The sequence below is a fragment of the Anser cygnoides genome, chromosome 17 (assembly GCF_040182565.1).
Source record: "Anser cygnoides isolate HZ-2024a breed goose chromosome 17, Taihu_goose_T2T_genome, whole genome shotgun sequence".
Lineage (NCBI taxonomy): Eukaryota > Metazoa > Chordata > Aves > Anseriformes > Anatidae > Anser > Anser cygnoides.
This window is the reverse complement of record NC_089889.1, coordinates 3,558,594-3,573,101: the sequence shown is the minus strand read 5'-3', so window position 1 is coordinate 3,573,101 and position 14,508 is coordinate 3,558,594. Positions and strand designations below refer to the sequence as shown.

At 50.4% G+C, this 14,508-nt stretch overlaps 1 protein-coding gene across 11 annotated transcripts in view; it reads left to right on the top strand.

Annotated features, from left to right (window-relative positions):
• Nucleotides 1–1,227: 1,227 nt before the first annotated feature.
• The window catches only part of PITPNM2 (phosphatidylinositol transfer protein membrane associated 2), a 132,862-nt gene continuing 119,581 nt past the window's right edge, over nucleotides 1,228–14,508 (top strand). For 5 of the 11 annotated variants that reach the window (XM_066979224.1, XM_066979225.1, XM_066979227.1 and 2 more), the window contains exon 1: nucleotides 1,234–1,607. The gene's annotated coding sequence lies outside the window, so the exon portion shown is untranslated. Of the gene's footprint in view, nucleotides 1,608–5,460; nucleotides 5,745–14,508 lie in introns of those variants that run through there. The other 6 variants (XM_066979232.1, XM_066979231.1, XM_066979229.1 and 3 more) reach the window with 4 other exon arrangements.

Sequence of the window (14,508 nt, the reverse complement as noted above, 5' to 3'; positions counted from 1 at the left end):
GACCTGTTTCAGTATGGTGCCTTCAGCCTGATTCTTCAGAGGGGCAGAGAATCTGCAGTTCCAGATTAAATCAGTGGGAGGCCTGAATGCTTAGTGCTTCTGAAAATCAGACCTGAAGCATCAAAAAAAAAAAAAAGTGAAAAAAAAAAAAAGTGGGGCACGTTTGGGAAATATGACTGCACTTGCTGTGCACTCTTCTGGATAATGTCTTTTTAAATTTTAAGCCCTTTCAAAATTCTTTGCCTGAACACAAATGTATTGTCTCTTTCCATAGCTGACGAGAAATAAGGCCTAGAGGAGCAGAAACTTAGGCTTCTTCGGAGCAGGACTTCAATTGTCTTATTCTTGCATTCTTCCATCTGGCACCTGTCAGCTATGTAGACATTCATCACCTCTTTGACCCTACTAGGTTTTGCTCAGATCTCCGGCTTTTCTTAGTCTCAGACTGACCCTGCAAGACCCTCCCGTGCATAGTTTCTCTGTGATGAGAGTTGCAGGACTAGTAACGTTTATTGAGATTTAACTCTAGGAAAAGTCTCTTTATTTGTCCCCTTCTATAGAAAACAATTTAAAAAAAAGTCTCTGTACCATTGATAGCTTTAGTTATGGTCTGCATTTCACTGGGAACTTTATCTCTTAATAAATAAAAAGTGACTAGATTTTACAGCAGCAATGCAGGTAGTCCTTACAAAAGAGATGATGCTTCCTGAGTACGGTAAGTTGGGCACCCAGGAGCGTGGGTGACCTCCAGGGATGGGACCTGGGACGGAGCAGGTTCCGAGGAGATGTGTGCGAGTCCTTGAGGCTGAGGCCAAAGCACGGAGCTGACAGCAGCTGTGCAACTCCCGTGAGGCTGACGAGTTGGGAATTACCCAGCGTTTACCAACAGGCTGCTTGCTGATAATAATTTGCAGCTGCGGCAGGGAGGAGAAGCGATGCACCCTGAAACAAAAAAGCAGACAACTGGCAACAGTTTAAAAGTTAAAACAGCCAACATTGCTGCTGTTCCTCCGAGATTTTTGAATGCAAGAAATAGTCAAAACCCTGATTTCCCCCCCAGAGTTTGGAGGGACCGAAGGCTCAGGTGTGACCCCGTCTCCCCCAGGCCGGAGGGCCGCGTTCCTGGGCTTCCCCCCCCCCCCGCCTCCACCGCCCGGCCCCGGCGGAGCGGGGCGAGCCGCGGCCGGCAGGCGGCGCCCCCCCCCCCCCTTCAGCCGCCCGCCGTGCGGGAGCTCCGGCCCGCCGAAGGAAGTGGCGGCTCCCCGCGGCGGTGGGCACGGCTCGGGCTGGGGAATAAAACCGTGCGGCACGGGCAGGGGCAGGGGCTGGGGCAGCGGCGGTGCGCTGAGGCTTTTCGCCTTCCCCGCTGCTTTCCCCGCCCCGCAGCGCCGAGCTGCGGCAGCCCGCCCGCCTCTCTCCCCCCCGCAGCTCCCGGCGGGCGAGGGAACGAGCGAGCGAGCGAGGAGCCGCCGCCGCCGCCCGCTCCCGGCCCACCCTCGCCGGGGGATTATGCCAGCGGAGCGCCGGCATGTCGGCACGCAGCGACTCGTAGGCAGCCGCCGAGCCGCGGCGGCATCGGCAGCGGGAACCGCGGCCGGGAGCAGCCGGTGCGTGAGGAACCGGGGGGGGCGGCGGGGCGGGCACCGGCACCTGGCGGGCACCGGGGCCGTGCCTCGCTGCGGGAGGGGGGCTGGAACCGAGGGGAGGGCGAGGAGGGAAAGGCCGGGCCCGAGGGGCGGCTGCAGCCTCCCCCCGAGGGGCCGGGGCGGCTGGGCTCGGCTCGGCTCGCCTCGGCGGGCTCCTCCCCGGGGCCTCGGCGGGGCTGAGGCGGCCGGTGGAGGAACGGCCCCTGCGGGCCGCGGCGCCGGGGGGTGCCCGACCGGTGGCTCCCGGGGGTGCCGCGGGGTCGGGGGGACGGGGATGGGCTGGGCTGGGACGCGCTGGTCGCCTCCTGCGGTCAGCGGGATGCTTCGGCGGGGAAAGTTTCCCGAATATCGGAAGAAATGACAGGGGAGGGATGCGCCTGGCGCCGCAGCCATAGCAGCGCTGTGCCTCGGCTTTCGGTTATTTCACGTGAAATTGGGAAGCGAGCGTAACCTTGCTTGGACACGGCCCGCCGGTGCGTCAGTGCGGTTTGGTTGTGCCCCAGCCTTCCCCTCAGTGCTGGCGGGGAGCAGGAGCTGCCCTTCTCCTCAGTGCCCGGCCGCGATCCCCCTGCCACGCTCGGCAGAGGGGCACCCTCAGTGTGGGGTCGTGGCCACACGAAACTGCACTGGGTGTCAGGGCAGCCCTCAAGCACACCAGGCATGAGGCCGTAGCACGCCCTGTGAGGTGCTTCGCTCTGGCTATGGCCCTCCTCATCCTGATTTCTCAGTTAGCACTTCTCCTGGGTTTTGAATTTACCTGAATTTAGTTCTTGGCAAGGCACCGGGTGTTGTCGGGAAGGGTCAGGGTGGCGGCAGCCCAAGAGTCCCCAAAGTATGCTGTGAGGAGAGGATGAAGGTGCTGCCCGTGCCTGTGGGGTCTGCCTCAGGAGAGCAGGGGCCAGACCTGCAGCAGCCGTGCAGGAGGAACGCCTTTGAGATAGAGCCTGGGAAGATCCTCATGGGTTTCTGGGCCTTAGGCACCCCCGGTGGTCAGTGAACTGCTGGGTGAGTGGCTGGGGACATCGGCCAGGCTCCTGAGGCGGTGTCTGCACTGGAGAGGCTGGGAGGGAGAGGTTTTCCCTTCAGAACAAGCAGCGGTGCTGTTCTGTAGCCGGCTGATGGGCTACAAGAAGAGATCCCTCTGCTGGGAGGCTGCTGGGCCTGGCGGTCCCTTGTTGCCTCTCCGCCTGACAAAAAGGGCCCGGTGTTGGTGCCCCTGAACAACCCTGGGCTTGGTTCTGAAGCGTTCATTGCTGCCCCGTGCCAGCAGACTACAGCATGAGCAATTCTAGCTCCCTGCCCAGCTGCAGGAGGGTTAATGTCACTTCCTTCACCTCCCCAACCCCTTCTTGCTTCACTGAAGAAGCAGCAGAAGCACGGAGGAGCGTGCCGAGGTGCGTGTGCTGGGCTGCAGCATCGTGAGCAGAGCCAGGAGCGAGGAGCCCATCTCCCGGTGCAGAGCAGTGCCCTGTGCAGTCAGCCACGCAACGCAGTCCGATCAACGTTTTATGTTGAAACGCTGTGGCTGAGACAAAGTTTATTCAAATTGTGCATTTAAAAAGAAAAACCACACAAAAACAACTTCTTCCTTTGTTAATAACTGCTCTGAAGTAAGAACTTCCATCTTCTATATGCTCTGGAAGCAGCAAAGTAGATAATATGATGCCAAAAAAAGGCCTAAGTCTTTCGAAGACATAATCTGCAAATGCTTGGCTCTGCACGGGACAATAGTTCAGTAGGGCAGTGGTCACAGATCAGCTTTCACAGGTATTGTGACTTAAATGGGCAGTGGTTTGGTCTCATGTTGAAACATACATGGTTTGTAGACTCCTTTTCGCATACTGATTCCCTCCCCGTGTCTAGTCTTTTTGCTTGCGCTGTATTTTTATCGTGTAGTTTATTTTTGTCGTGACTGTGTTGTGCCCCCAAGTAACACAAGAAGACTGACTGTGTCACAGAGTTCAGCGCTGGCTTCTGAGTGATTTTTTCCACTGTTGAGTAGGAGGCTGGTGTTTGTAGGACAGTCTTTCCTGTCCTTTGCAGACCTCGTGCCTGCGACGTTCGAGAGGTTGCTGTGTAGCTGGCTATTCTGACAGGTCACCAGCTCCTCGGCTTGGCCCTGGGCTGCTCGGTACCTGAAACGCCTCCTTGGGATACACAAAATCAAGAATGACCAAGCACGAAAGCAGGGTTGCAGACTTGCCCTAGCTTGCTGTTTTTCACAGGAATGCTGCTTTGTCGTCCTTGCGATATATTCTGCTTGTGGCAGCATCTCCGAGAGGGACGGGAAACGAGCAAGGGCTGGAAACGCCGCTTGTTGTGCTTCTTGCTTTTGATAGAGCTGACTTCTGGTAGGCTGTTAGATTTCATTAATCATATTTAAGTTTCTGTCACTAACTTTTAATTAAAAGCATGGTTGATACCACTTTAATGAATGTACGGATGTTAGCCATCTTCATGCATAAAAATGCGTTTTAATTCCCTTACTATTCCCTTTATGGCCCTTAGATGCTTTTGTTGCCATTTAAACAGCATACAGTAGCAGCTGTTTATCTTCTTAATATAACTTTTTCTTGCATCTGTGTTCAGGAAACAGTAATGGTTTGAGTAAACAAATTTCTGGTATCCTTTAACAGTATTTTTAAGTAACTTGGCAGAAAGGGTCAAAAGTGATGTCTAAATAGGGAGCTCCAAGGCTCTTGCTGACAGTAGCCTGAGATAACTCTAAAATCATTAGTTACATGAGGTGGTGAGGAAAGCAAGAAGCCCTCGGTGCAGGACTTTTGCTTCTGGTGAGCTCAACAAGGAACTTTCCCCCAGATTATAACTTTTTATTAAAATATCCTTTCTATTTCGGGCTTGCTTCTGATGGTGCATTTCAATGCACTTGCTGCTTGTTGTGCATCTAACAGCCCAAGCGTTTATTGTGATTTACCATCTGGCATGTGGGAGTTTTATCTAACTTCTCATTTTAGTTGACAGCAACCAGTTTGGAAAGACCTTGTCCTGATTTTTTTTATTTTTTAAAGAAATTCTCAAAACTTATAACTGACAGTGGTGCTGGGGGGTTTTGAATTTAGATAGTCTCTCTTCGTATTTTTTTTTAAATTCAAAATTTGTTACTGCTTCTGCAAATTGGCCGCAGAGCATCACATCCCTCAAACAAGGTCATATAAAGAAGGTGCCTTCCATCGGTCCAAGCCAGCATTAATGTCCCCCTCATACCCAAATAAAAATCTTGCCATTCAGTTTTTTTTCTTGGCAGCCTGACTGGAAAGCCTCAGAAAATGGCAAATGAAAGCTGCTGCTGACTCCTGGATGTCGCTTGACTCATGCCATTCTCGCTTATTCATGACGGCGACCAGTTCTAGGACAGGCACGATCCATTGAGAAACAATTTTTGGCAGTTTTTCTTCAGGCTTCTTCTACGAAAGACGTGCCTTGCTTTGAGAAGGGAGGAGGAACGAATATCAATTTCTTTATTTCTTTGATTTTAATTTTCTTAGAAACAAAAAGCAATGTAAGAAAACCATGGTTTTCTTAGTAGTCTGTTTCTCTAAATGGTGAAGATATCTTCTAATTTAATTTTAAAGCTGGCTGATATAGATACGATGCAATTAATATTTCTGTTTATCCCCAAATTAGTGAGATATGTCTAAATTTAATTTTGAGCCCGAAAGCATCTTATATTCAACAATATTATGTAGTAGCCAAAGTGAATGGAAATGGAGTAATTGGAGGGTGAGGGGCGAGGAAGGGAATAAATAAAACACTTTATTTTTAACTTTGTTTCCTGGATGTTGGAGGAAATCCACACACCACAACATTGTGCTGGGGCTGAGGAGTCTGAGCGTGAGCTCACCCACGACCTGAAAGGGAACGTGGCTTCTCTCTTGGTAGCATCTGTGCCAAGAGTTCTGTGAAACTTTAAGTGAACAAAACAGGAACATGTAAATATCATTTGTTAATGCAGGAACAGCAGCGCGATTTAGCACGGAGCTAGCTCAGATCCTGTCACATCGGGGGGTTTCGGTCAGCGCAGTGCCAAGTCGGTGCACAGGGCGCCTGAAGTCTTGAGTGATCGCGTGTTTTCTGCAGGTGAGGGCTTTCGCAGGTGTAACTGTGAATGAATTTTTTAAAATTAATAAATAATAAGAGGAAAGCTTTCATTCATCTTTAATTTTAAATTAAAAGAAGAGCGGGAGGAGACGCAGTCAGCATCCCCCGGAACCCCCAGCACCTCGGTGCTGGCTCTGCAGCGAAGAATTCAGGAGCTGCACCGCGGCGCCTCTTCCCGAGCGGTCCAGCAGCGTCTCCACGTGCGGGCTGCCGCACGCCAGGGATGGTGGCGAGGCTGTTGAAGGCTGCAGCGCGGCTGGGCGTGCTGGGCTCAACGTAAGCTCGTTGGGGTCAGGGCTGCCGTGGGGCAGCACGCTGCCTGCAGCCGCGCTGCAGAGGCTGGGAGGAAGGCAAACCCTAGGCTGATGCAGAGGCTGGGCAGAGCAGAGCTGTCAGGGCAGCAGCGTGGGCGGCCGAGCAGCCAATGTAACCCTTTGCGGCTGCTCTAAAGCTTCCCCCAGCCCAGTTAGTGCCTGAGGACTCCACAGGAGACTTTTCGCTGGGTTTTTTAAGCATTTTTAAGCAGCCTCCAGGAGATCTCGCTCAGGTAGATCTGAAGGACTTACAGCATCCCGAAACCCGCATCCTTGCGGACCTCAGTGTTTTTCACACAAAAAAAATAATCTGAGTGCTGAACGCTCTGGGTAAGGAGGGCTCCGTGTGGGGTTTGGTCCCGACTCGGTTGTGTTTGCCAGGTGAGCACAGCGAGCAGGACCCTTACAGCTCCCCTCTGCAGCAAAGCGGACAAGCTGAGGCTGCAGAGCCTCCCTCAGCACCACGAGGGAAAGGGATTCGCCTCATCCTTTCTGTGCCTTCATGCAGCTCGGGTTCACGGGGGGCTTTCTCCTCGAGCTTCTTTCCCCACTTGGCACAGCCTGGCTGGGGCCAGGGCAGGCCAGTGGTGAGAGGGGGCATGGTGTCAGCTGGGCAGGCAGCTTCATCGCTGCCGTGGGTGCTCAGGAATGGGAGCAGCGAGCGATCAGCTGTGAGTTTCCTGGTCCATCCTTGTGGCAGCGGTTCTTGTGACGGTCCGGGACGTGAGCTGTGATTTGTTTGGATCTCTGGCACTTATGTAAGAAGCACTGAGCCCGGGACACCAATTCAGGCGTATTAGCTGATTTAACCCGCGGAGCAATGACCTGAAGGCGTTCCTTGTTAACAGAGCAATAACTAATTTGGAAGGCAGGAACGTGTAATCACGTTGGCACGTCGAGTGCCTGGGCATATCTTGGTCGTTTGGGGTGAGGCCCTGTTATCTGCAGCTCCAGCAAAGTTTGCAATTTGCATGACTGTTAACCTGGCTGCGTGGTGGGGCTGTAATTCCATTAGGTGCTTTAAAAGGCTGTGGAAGGATTCAGGCTCTTATAGCACAGCTGTGGTAAGCTGTAGTTCGGTTTCTCCTGTGTGTCTGGTCCAGGCTGGCCACGACAAATCTGCTGCGGGGCTCGGTGATTGCCCCTGGGGCTCCTGCAGCTGGTTTGGGATGGAGGCAGAGCGGTGGCGGCACCGGGAACCCCAAAGGGCCCTGGCTTCTCTGCGCAGGTAGGGACCGTCAGGCACTGCTGCCTGCAGTGAGCAACCAAGGGTTTTGCTTGTGTGTTTATATGTGGGCATGGGTGTAATTATGCTTTATGTATGTCCAATGCAGGGGGTACAACTTCACTTGGGATTATAATTTGGTTTAAGATTGGTACTGTAACGTAGGTAACCTCCTCCAGGTAGAAACACCATGGAATCTGGAATCGCTTTGCCTGTGTGGGTGGTTTACCTACGTTAGTGCTACTTTCCTTCCTTTTCTTTTTAACAAAGGAAATAGGCATTTTATATTTATCATATCCGATGAAATCGAAATCTAAATATTTACATCTTTTTTTTTTTTGCTGGATCTGAGGTTGAGAACCAATTGTAGGCGTTCCCAAGCTGTTAGTCAACCTACTGCGCTGAGTGGGTTGGTTCCCTTCGGGTGCTGGGGAGACGGAGCCTCGTGGTTCTGTCCCGCGCTTCTCCTCAGTCTCTGCAGCTGGAAATACTCCCCTCTGTGGGCTTGGCGACCTGGCGTTACGTTCGGAGGGTGTTCTAGCCTAAACATGCTGAAAGCTAACCATGTGTTATCTCCAGCAGCACGCGGTTAACTGCAAGCTGTGAAAGTGGAGGGGGAGTTCAGGACGTGAGGATGTAAATAACTCGGAGATATTTGGTGGGAAGGAACAGAAGGGGGAGGAAGGCCTCACGCTTGCTTTTTCTCTGTCATCCTCATCTCCTTTATAGCACTCCCTGTGCCTGACTTCCCAGGCTTTTTACAAAGAGAGGTGGAAGATGGCTTCTGTTTTGAGCAAGGATAACCAGCAGCAGGCATGGGAGATGCTGCAGGGCGCGACTTGGGAGAAGGGGCAGTAAAAATCCCAGTGGCTCTGGCGTGTGGGCCAGCACCAGGTGGATGGACCCAGTTTCCAGGTGGGCTCGTATTTTTTGGGTAGGGCTGGCAGGGGGCTTTTAGGCACCTTGTACAACTCCACTAAAGCAAAGTGAAGGAAAATGAGAAGAGCAAACAGCTCGTTTGTTTTCCCTCTCTTCATTGTTTTCAAGCATCATTTATCCAGGCTCTTGGGACCCATTGTTTGTCTAACATGTATCTGGATTGTAAAACGTTGTTCCAGGTTTTAACTTCAACAGATGGTAAACGTCCTTCAGTGAATATCCTTAAAAACGCATTCAGCGTGGACACAATGTGTCCTCTGTTTTGGGACTAGAAAACCACTTCTAATGCTGCTTTTTGTTTACATTTAATTGCTATAAATAGGCACTTCAAGAGGGCACGTTTATCTGACACACTGTCGCCGTCTGAGGGAAGTAAATGGGGTAAGCCTACTAGACAGGCTGATGCTTCAGGACAGCTCCTGCGTGTCGGCCTCCCGGTTTGAAGGCATCACTTCGGTCAGAAGAGCAGAGATGGTTGGACTTGCCGTGCTGAGGGGGCATGCTTTGGTATTTGAGGCTCCGCTCGGAAATACTAGTACTGGAAATTCAGCATCGCTGTGTCGGGGCGAGGATGGCAGGGGGAAGACCCTGGGTAGCAAAGCTTATCAGTTAATGTCTCGTAAACAAACCAGAAAAAAAAATTGTGTTTTACTCCTTGTTGGTAAAGTAGAACTGAAGAAGAGATCAGAATGTTTTATCTTAAACATCATTATCAGAATCATCAGCTGAACGGTATTGAGAGACGATTCCTGTTCCTGGTTTAAGGCAGAGGATAATTTGACTTTTAGATCTCCGTTTTTCCTAAATCAAGTGTATGGCACCAGCAGCTCAGAGAGTCTCCTCCTGATTATAAACAGGCTTGGAGCCATCAAAAAAAGCCTTGAAATCAGCTCAACAACTGTTTGAGAACCGCCTTCTTAATATTCCTACCCAGCCCTCTGCAGAGGCCTCCTGCAGCAAACTTGTAGATGTCAGTCGTTCCCGCGCGTTTCATTTAGCCTGCTGCTAAACTTTGCAGGAGATTGTATGCAGATGAGCTTTTCAAAGCTATTTTTTAAGATATATTTGGAAAGCTGGGACCAGCGAGGCAGGAGCTAGCACGGCACAAGCAGTGTTGTGGCCAGGGCTCGGTGCAGCATGCAGAATGCGACCACGTTGCTCGGAGCACCTCTGTTGCCATGTTTCCTCCTTTTTGCTTTTGTCTGGGTTTTCTTGAGGTTAAATTCCTGTTTCTCGTTGCAGTTTCTTGCGTGTAGCCCAGGTCTGCGTGTCTGGTGGGGCGGTGAGCAGCCTGCTGCGGCCGGGGATCGCTTGGTGGGTCTGGGCGTGCAGACCCCAGCCTGGGAAGGTGAGGAAGGCTCCTGGGTGCTCATCAAGGCTTCGTCCTTGCAGCCTGCGTGGCAGCGAGTGGCCTGAGCCGCCTGGCTTGGACAACTCAAGTAGTTCCTAAAGGTGGTGTAAGCACAGCCACGTGCTCCAGAGCCCAGGGGCTCGGCACTGCAGCGATCAGAAGGTTTTCCATCTGGAGGTGGAAAAAACAAACCTTCCAGGGCTGCTTTATCTCGAGGCTGGCAAAGAGTGCAGAATGAGTGACATATTTCCATTTGACTCATCTGTTGTCAAAGTGGTGACACCCTTGAGTCACATTAAAAATGAGACCTTGTAGCTGAATTGGCATAGCGCTCCGGTAGGCTCGGAGCAGGTGTCTGCGGGCTTTTTCGTTTTGTTCTCCTTAGGAGAATCCTTTCCTCCCTTGAGATGTGATGAAATGGATCAATGCTACTGCTAATATTTCGGGTTAAAAATGACAGGAGAGCCTGGTTCAGGTGCAACGCTGGACATCAGCTCTGAAGACATTCAAATAACCTGCTTTATAACTGCTTAAAGCCCTGAAAAAAAAAAAAAGTGCCCAGTAGCCAGATGGTTGGAAAAGAACACCCCACGATCAATGAGGCAATATGTAAATATTTTCAATCATTACCACAGTACTGCTGTGTTGACATTGAAATTCAAAGTGCTATTCCATGGGACTCCTCATTGATCAGCAGATGAGCTCTGATAAAAAGGAGGATAAAAGCACAATGCTGAGAATTATTATGGATTGTGGCTTTCGTTGACAAGGACAGGCTTCCATCAAGGCCTACAGAATGGATTTTGAACCCTCTCTAAGCGTGTTACTGAGACACAATGTTTCTTCCCTGGCTGTCAAGTATGGATTAAATGGTGTATTATTGCTTGAGCCACTTTATTTAAGGTGAAATGCTGCATAGTTGACTAATTTCTTTGTTAATTGCCACGTTTATGTGGGAAAGGGCAAGGTGGAAGCTGATGCAGAGTTCTCTGCTGGAAATCCACGCAGTAGAAATGACTGGAAAGTAACATAAAGTGTGGGGCTGGATCCAGATATTTGGTGTGGGGATGAAGTCCTCCTGAAGCAGGCTGTAGAGACCCTGTCTGGCCGATTCACTTAGAAATCTTTACGTGGTGGTAGCGTTCTCGTGCATAACACATCAGGTGTATTCAGCATCCGCAGGTGCTGAGCCCACCATGAGGCTTTTTTCTCTTCCTCCACTTCTGTGCTTTCACTCGTGGAAAAAATCACCCGGGTTATACTGCTCGCAGAGGGGAGTTGGGAGCCTGGCTGTAAATAAATGCCTGTAAAAGCAGCTTTTAAGGTCTGAATCCGTGAGGGCCCACCTCAGGGCAGTGCCATGCCCGCGCGGTGCAGAAGCTGCTGTTTGAGGTTCCTGGGATCCTGCCGTGGAGGCAGAAGGTCGGCGCCTGTCTGGGGAGGTGAGGTGTTCTGGGGGGGGTGTGGGGAGCAGGTTTTGGTGTGTGGTGACACACCTGAACCCTTCCCACCTTACTGGGTGACGGAGAGTGGAGCTGCGTACGTGTATTTGATGCATTCCCTTGGAGGAGGGTGGGGGTTTTGCAGGTGAAAAGCTTTTCACAGCTATAGGGACATCCAGAGCGTTTCTGGAAACCTTTTCGCTGTTTGCTTTCTCTCCCTCCCCTTGGGGCTGGCTGCTGGCAGCGAGGCCGGGACCCGGTGCTCCTTGGGGAAATGCCACCTCGGGGCGCTTTGGAGGGGGCAGGTGCCACAGGCATCAGGTGGGAAGAGTTATCTGGGCACCTTTCTGAGCTGCTCATATTTTCTAGTTAACTGCTGTGTTTGTCTTGCTTGTTCATTAATTTCCTCTGTTTCCTGGCACATCCTGGAGCCTTTTCATGTGATTACAGAGTTATTCAGGATTTTGATATTATTTCTCCCTGCTTTGTTGCTTTTTAGTCTCTCGTTTATATCCCCTTATTGTTTTAGGGTGACTAACTGATGTGAGAAGGGAAAACACCTTCACTGAGGATGAAGGACTCCTCTGACTCCCCATGGTCTGAAACTGGTGCTTGCGAGCCGTGGGCAGGCAGGGTGTGAGCAGAGCTGACACTTTTTAGGGCTAAGTAATCAGTAACGCAGATGGTACAAAGGCAGTCGGCTGAGCTCAAGCAGCTGTAGCGTTTGCTAGGAGCAGTTTTGAGCCTGGGTATTTCCTAGGGCAAGGGCTGCTGCACGTGCGGATGTGGCTGGATTTATGCAGGTCTCTGCTCTTGGGCACGAGGCCAGCGTGTGCTGCTCTGGGGTCGTCACCGAGTGTTTGTCCAGGCATGGCAGGGTGGGGGCTCTGCCCAGCCCACCAGTATGAAGAGTTTTAGTGGTGGCGCTGACTGCGCCTCTTAGGAGGAGGACAGGTAACTGGAGTGCGACGCTTCGGTTAAGCAGACAAGCCTTCAGAAGCCAGGAGAAAGCATCTTGCAATTAATTGTCCTCCTTGGAAAGGCGAATGCCAGTTCTACCAGTGTAGTGCGGTGTTTTCGATGTTTCAGCTAAAAATGAGCTGCTTGCCGCCTGCTGGGTGGCACCTCATCCTTCTCGCACAGTGCATTTTCATGTGAATCTGTCTGCCGACAGCTGCATCTTTCACTTCCCTCATGTGGCGTGCATGGGGCTGCTCCAGGGCCAGATGTGATCGCTGTGGGTTCAGCTCCGAGCCACCCCAGCTCCCCAGGACTTCCTTGGAGAGAAGCTTGCCCGAAGGGAGGAAGCCTGTAATGATCCTCTTCTGCTGATGACCCGGAATAACAATACTTTTCTAGCTTTTTTGGGAACTCTTGCGTTAACTTGCACTTCTAAATGGTTTTATTCGGTTGCTTTGGACAACCGTGCCCCCTGTTTAACAGGGACCCGAGGTCCCCTGGGTTTCAGAAGTGCAGTTATGGAGCAGAAGCAGTTTTAATTTGTATTTGATTACCACGTACCACTACATGTGTCTGAAATGTGGGCAGGGTTAACTACTACTGATCTATAAGGGCCTTACTATTTAATTTTAAGATTTAAGCATAACACTTAAGTTTAAATTTTGAGTTGGTAAGCTGTTCTCATGCCTAAAAATAAAAGTAAGAATAGCATCAGCAAGGCCTCTGCAAGCTGCAGTGGGTTTAAAAAGTGCTGACTTGGGCATGCAATGAAGGTGAATTCTGTGTGATTATTCCAGAAAAAGGAGGTGTGTATCTGTGTCATAATGTCCTAGGCTCCATTCATTATCTGTTCCTTTCAGTGTTTACTGTAGAGAAAATGCTGGTGTTTACATTTTTCCAAAGGGTGTAGTTTCGGTTTCTGTTGCTCCGAAATGCTTTGCTTTTAATCACTTTTGATTTCGGTACAGTCAGCAAGTGCATAGAGAGCTCTTTCTGTTTGGAGTAATCATTTCAGACTCGCTGTCACTGAAAATAAGAAAGTTTGTCATCCTTCCCCAACCTCCAAAAAAGGGAAGAAACCCAACCCCGAAACGAGAAAGGCTGAAGCAGGTAGGAAGATGGCTTTGCTTGAAAACTGAGGAGGTTTCGTGGCCGCCCGTGCAGTTTTGTGTAGCCGCGTGGTGAGACCTTCAGGGTCGTCCCCGTGATGGGTCAACTGAACACCGAAACCTGTTCTTACACGCCCCTGCTCGTTCCGAGAAGTGCACTTTGCTTTGCAGAGCCGCTGAGATGAGGCTCTGGGCTGGCACCGTGTAAATAAAATAGCTGTTTAACCGTACGGTGCGGTGGATGTGCCCTTTGGGAGGATATTCTCTGGCGTATCCAGCGTCTTTATAAACTTGTCTACCTGGTGAAGGCAAGCGTGGAATGGACATTAGCAAATCCTGATGCAGCTGAGGAGTGAATTATTGTGAAACAGTAAAAATAGGAAGACCCGATCTGGCTAGATGTATGTTGGTCTGTAAAACCTTGTGAATGTAATTAATCCTCTTAAAAAAGAAAAGGAGTGTGAGGATTCCTGTTTATTTACAGATCGGTGTGTTAGAGTGGTTAAAATGAAGAATTTGACTAAACTCTTCTCCAGGAAAGCACAAGTTCAAATGCAAAGCGAGAATAAAATTTTATATTTAAATATATCTCCATCGTACAGATTTGAATAAGTGATTTAGGGAAAAAAAATCCTTTGGGCTTTAAATCATTGCATCACGTATACTAGTAGGGGAATAAACCCTTCTAAACTTCCATTTCGAAATTTTTTTGACTTGGGAATTCCATGAGAATTCAGCGGGTTTATGTCCGCCCCAAAGAGCGGACCTGAAACCTGCCTTACAGAGGTTTGTATCTACCAAATCTTCTGTCAAGTAGTTCTTAAGTTGATTTCAAGGTATAATTTTAAGAATAGTAATTATTCACTGGTTGTCTTGTTGTAAGCCTGCAGAGTCAGTTTTAAATGTGATCTGCTCTGGACCACATTAGTGTTGGGGAAGAACTGCAGTCAGTGAAGGGACGGAAGACAAATTCATCTGTGTAACCCAGCACTGCGGCCATCTAGTGAGCGTGTGACGCCGCATCGTTGGCCGTGCGATTGCCAGCGTTGATTTGCAGGCCATCCTGGATAGCTTGGCGGGCAATACTTGGTGTTTCCACCTTCCGAAGTGCCTGACAAAGCTAAGGAAGTCCTTTAATATCATCGTGTGGTGTGAGTATTGCCTCCGTGCTGTGTGCGTGAGCTAATAGTTGCATTGCAGAAGGTTTGGAGGTTCAGCCACTTGATGTCCAGCCATTTCAATGTTTTTTATTTTATTTTTTGCCCGGGCTGGGAAAGCAGAAGCGCCGTTTGGGCCCCGTGCGACTGGCTCAGCTGTGAATCAGCAAATGACGTTAATAAGCATTTGTGGACTAAATATATTTTTAAGCTGTCTGGCTGCTTGCTCTTGGTGAGATCTCTGAG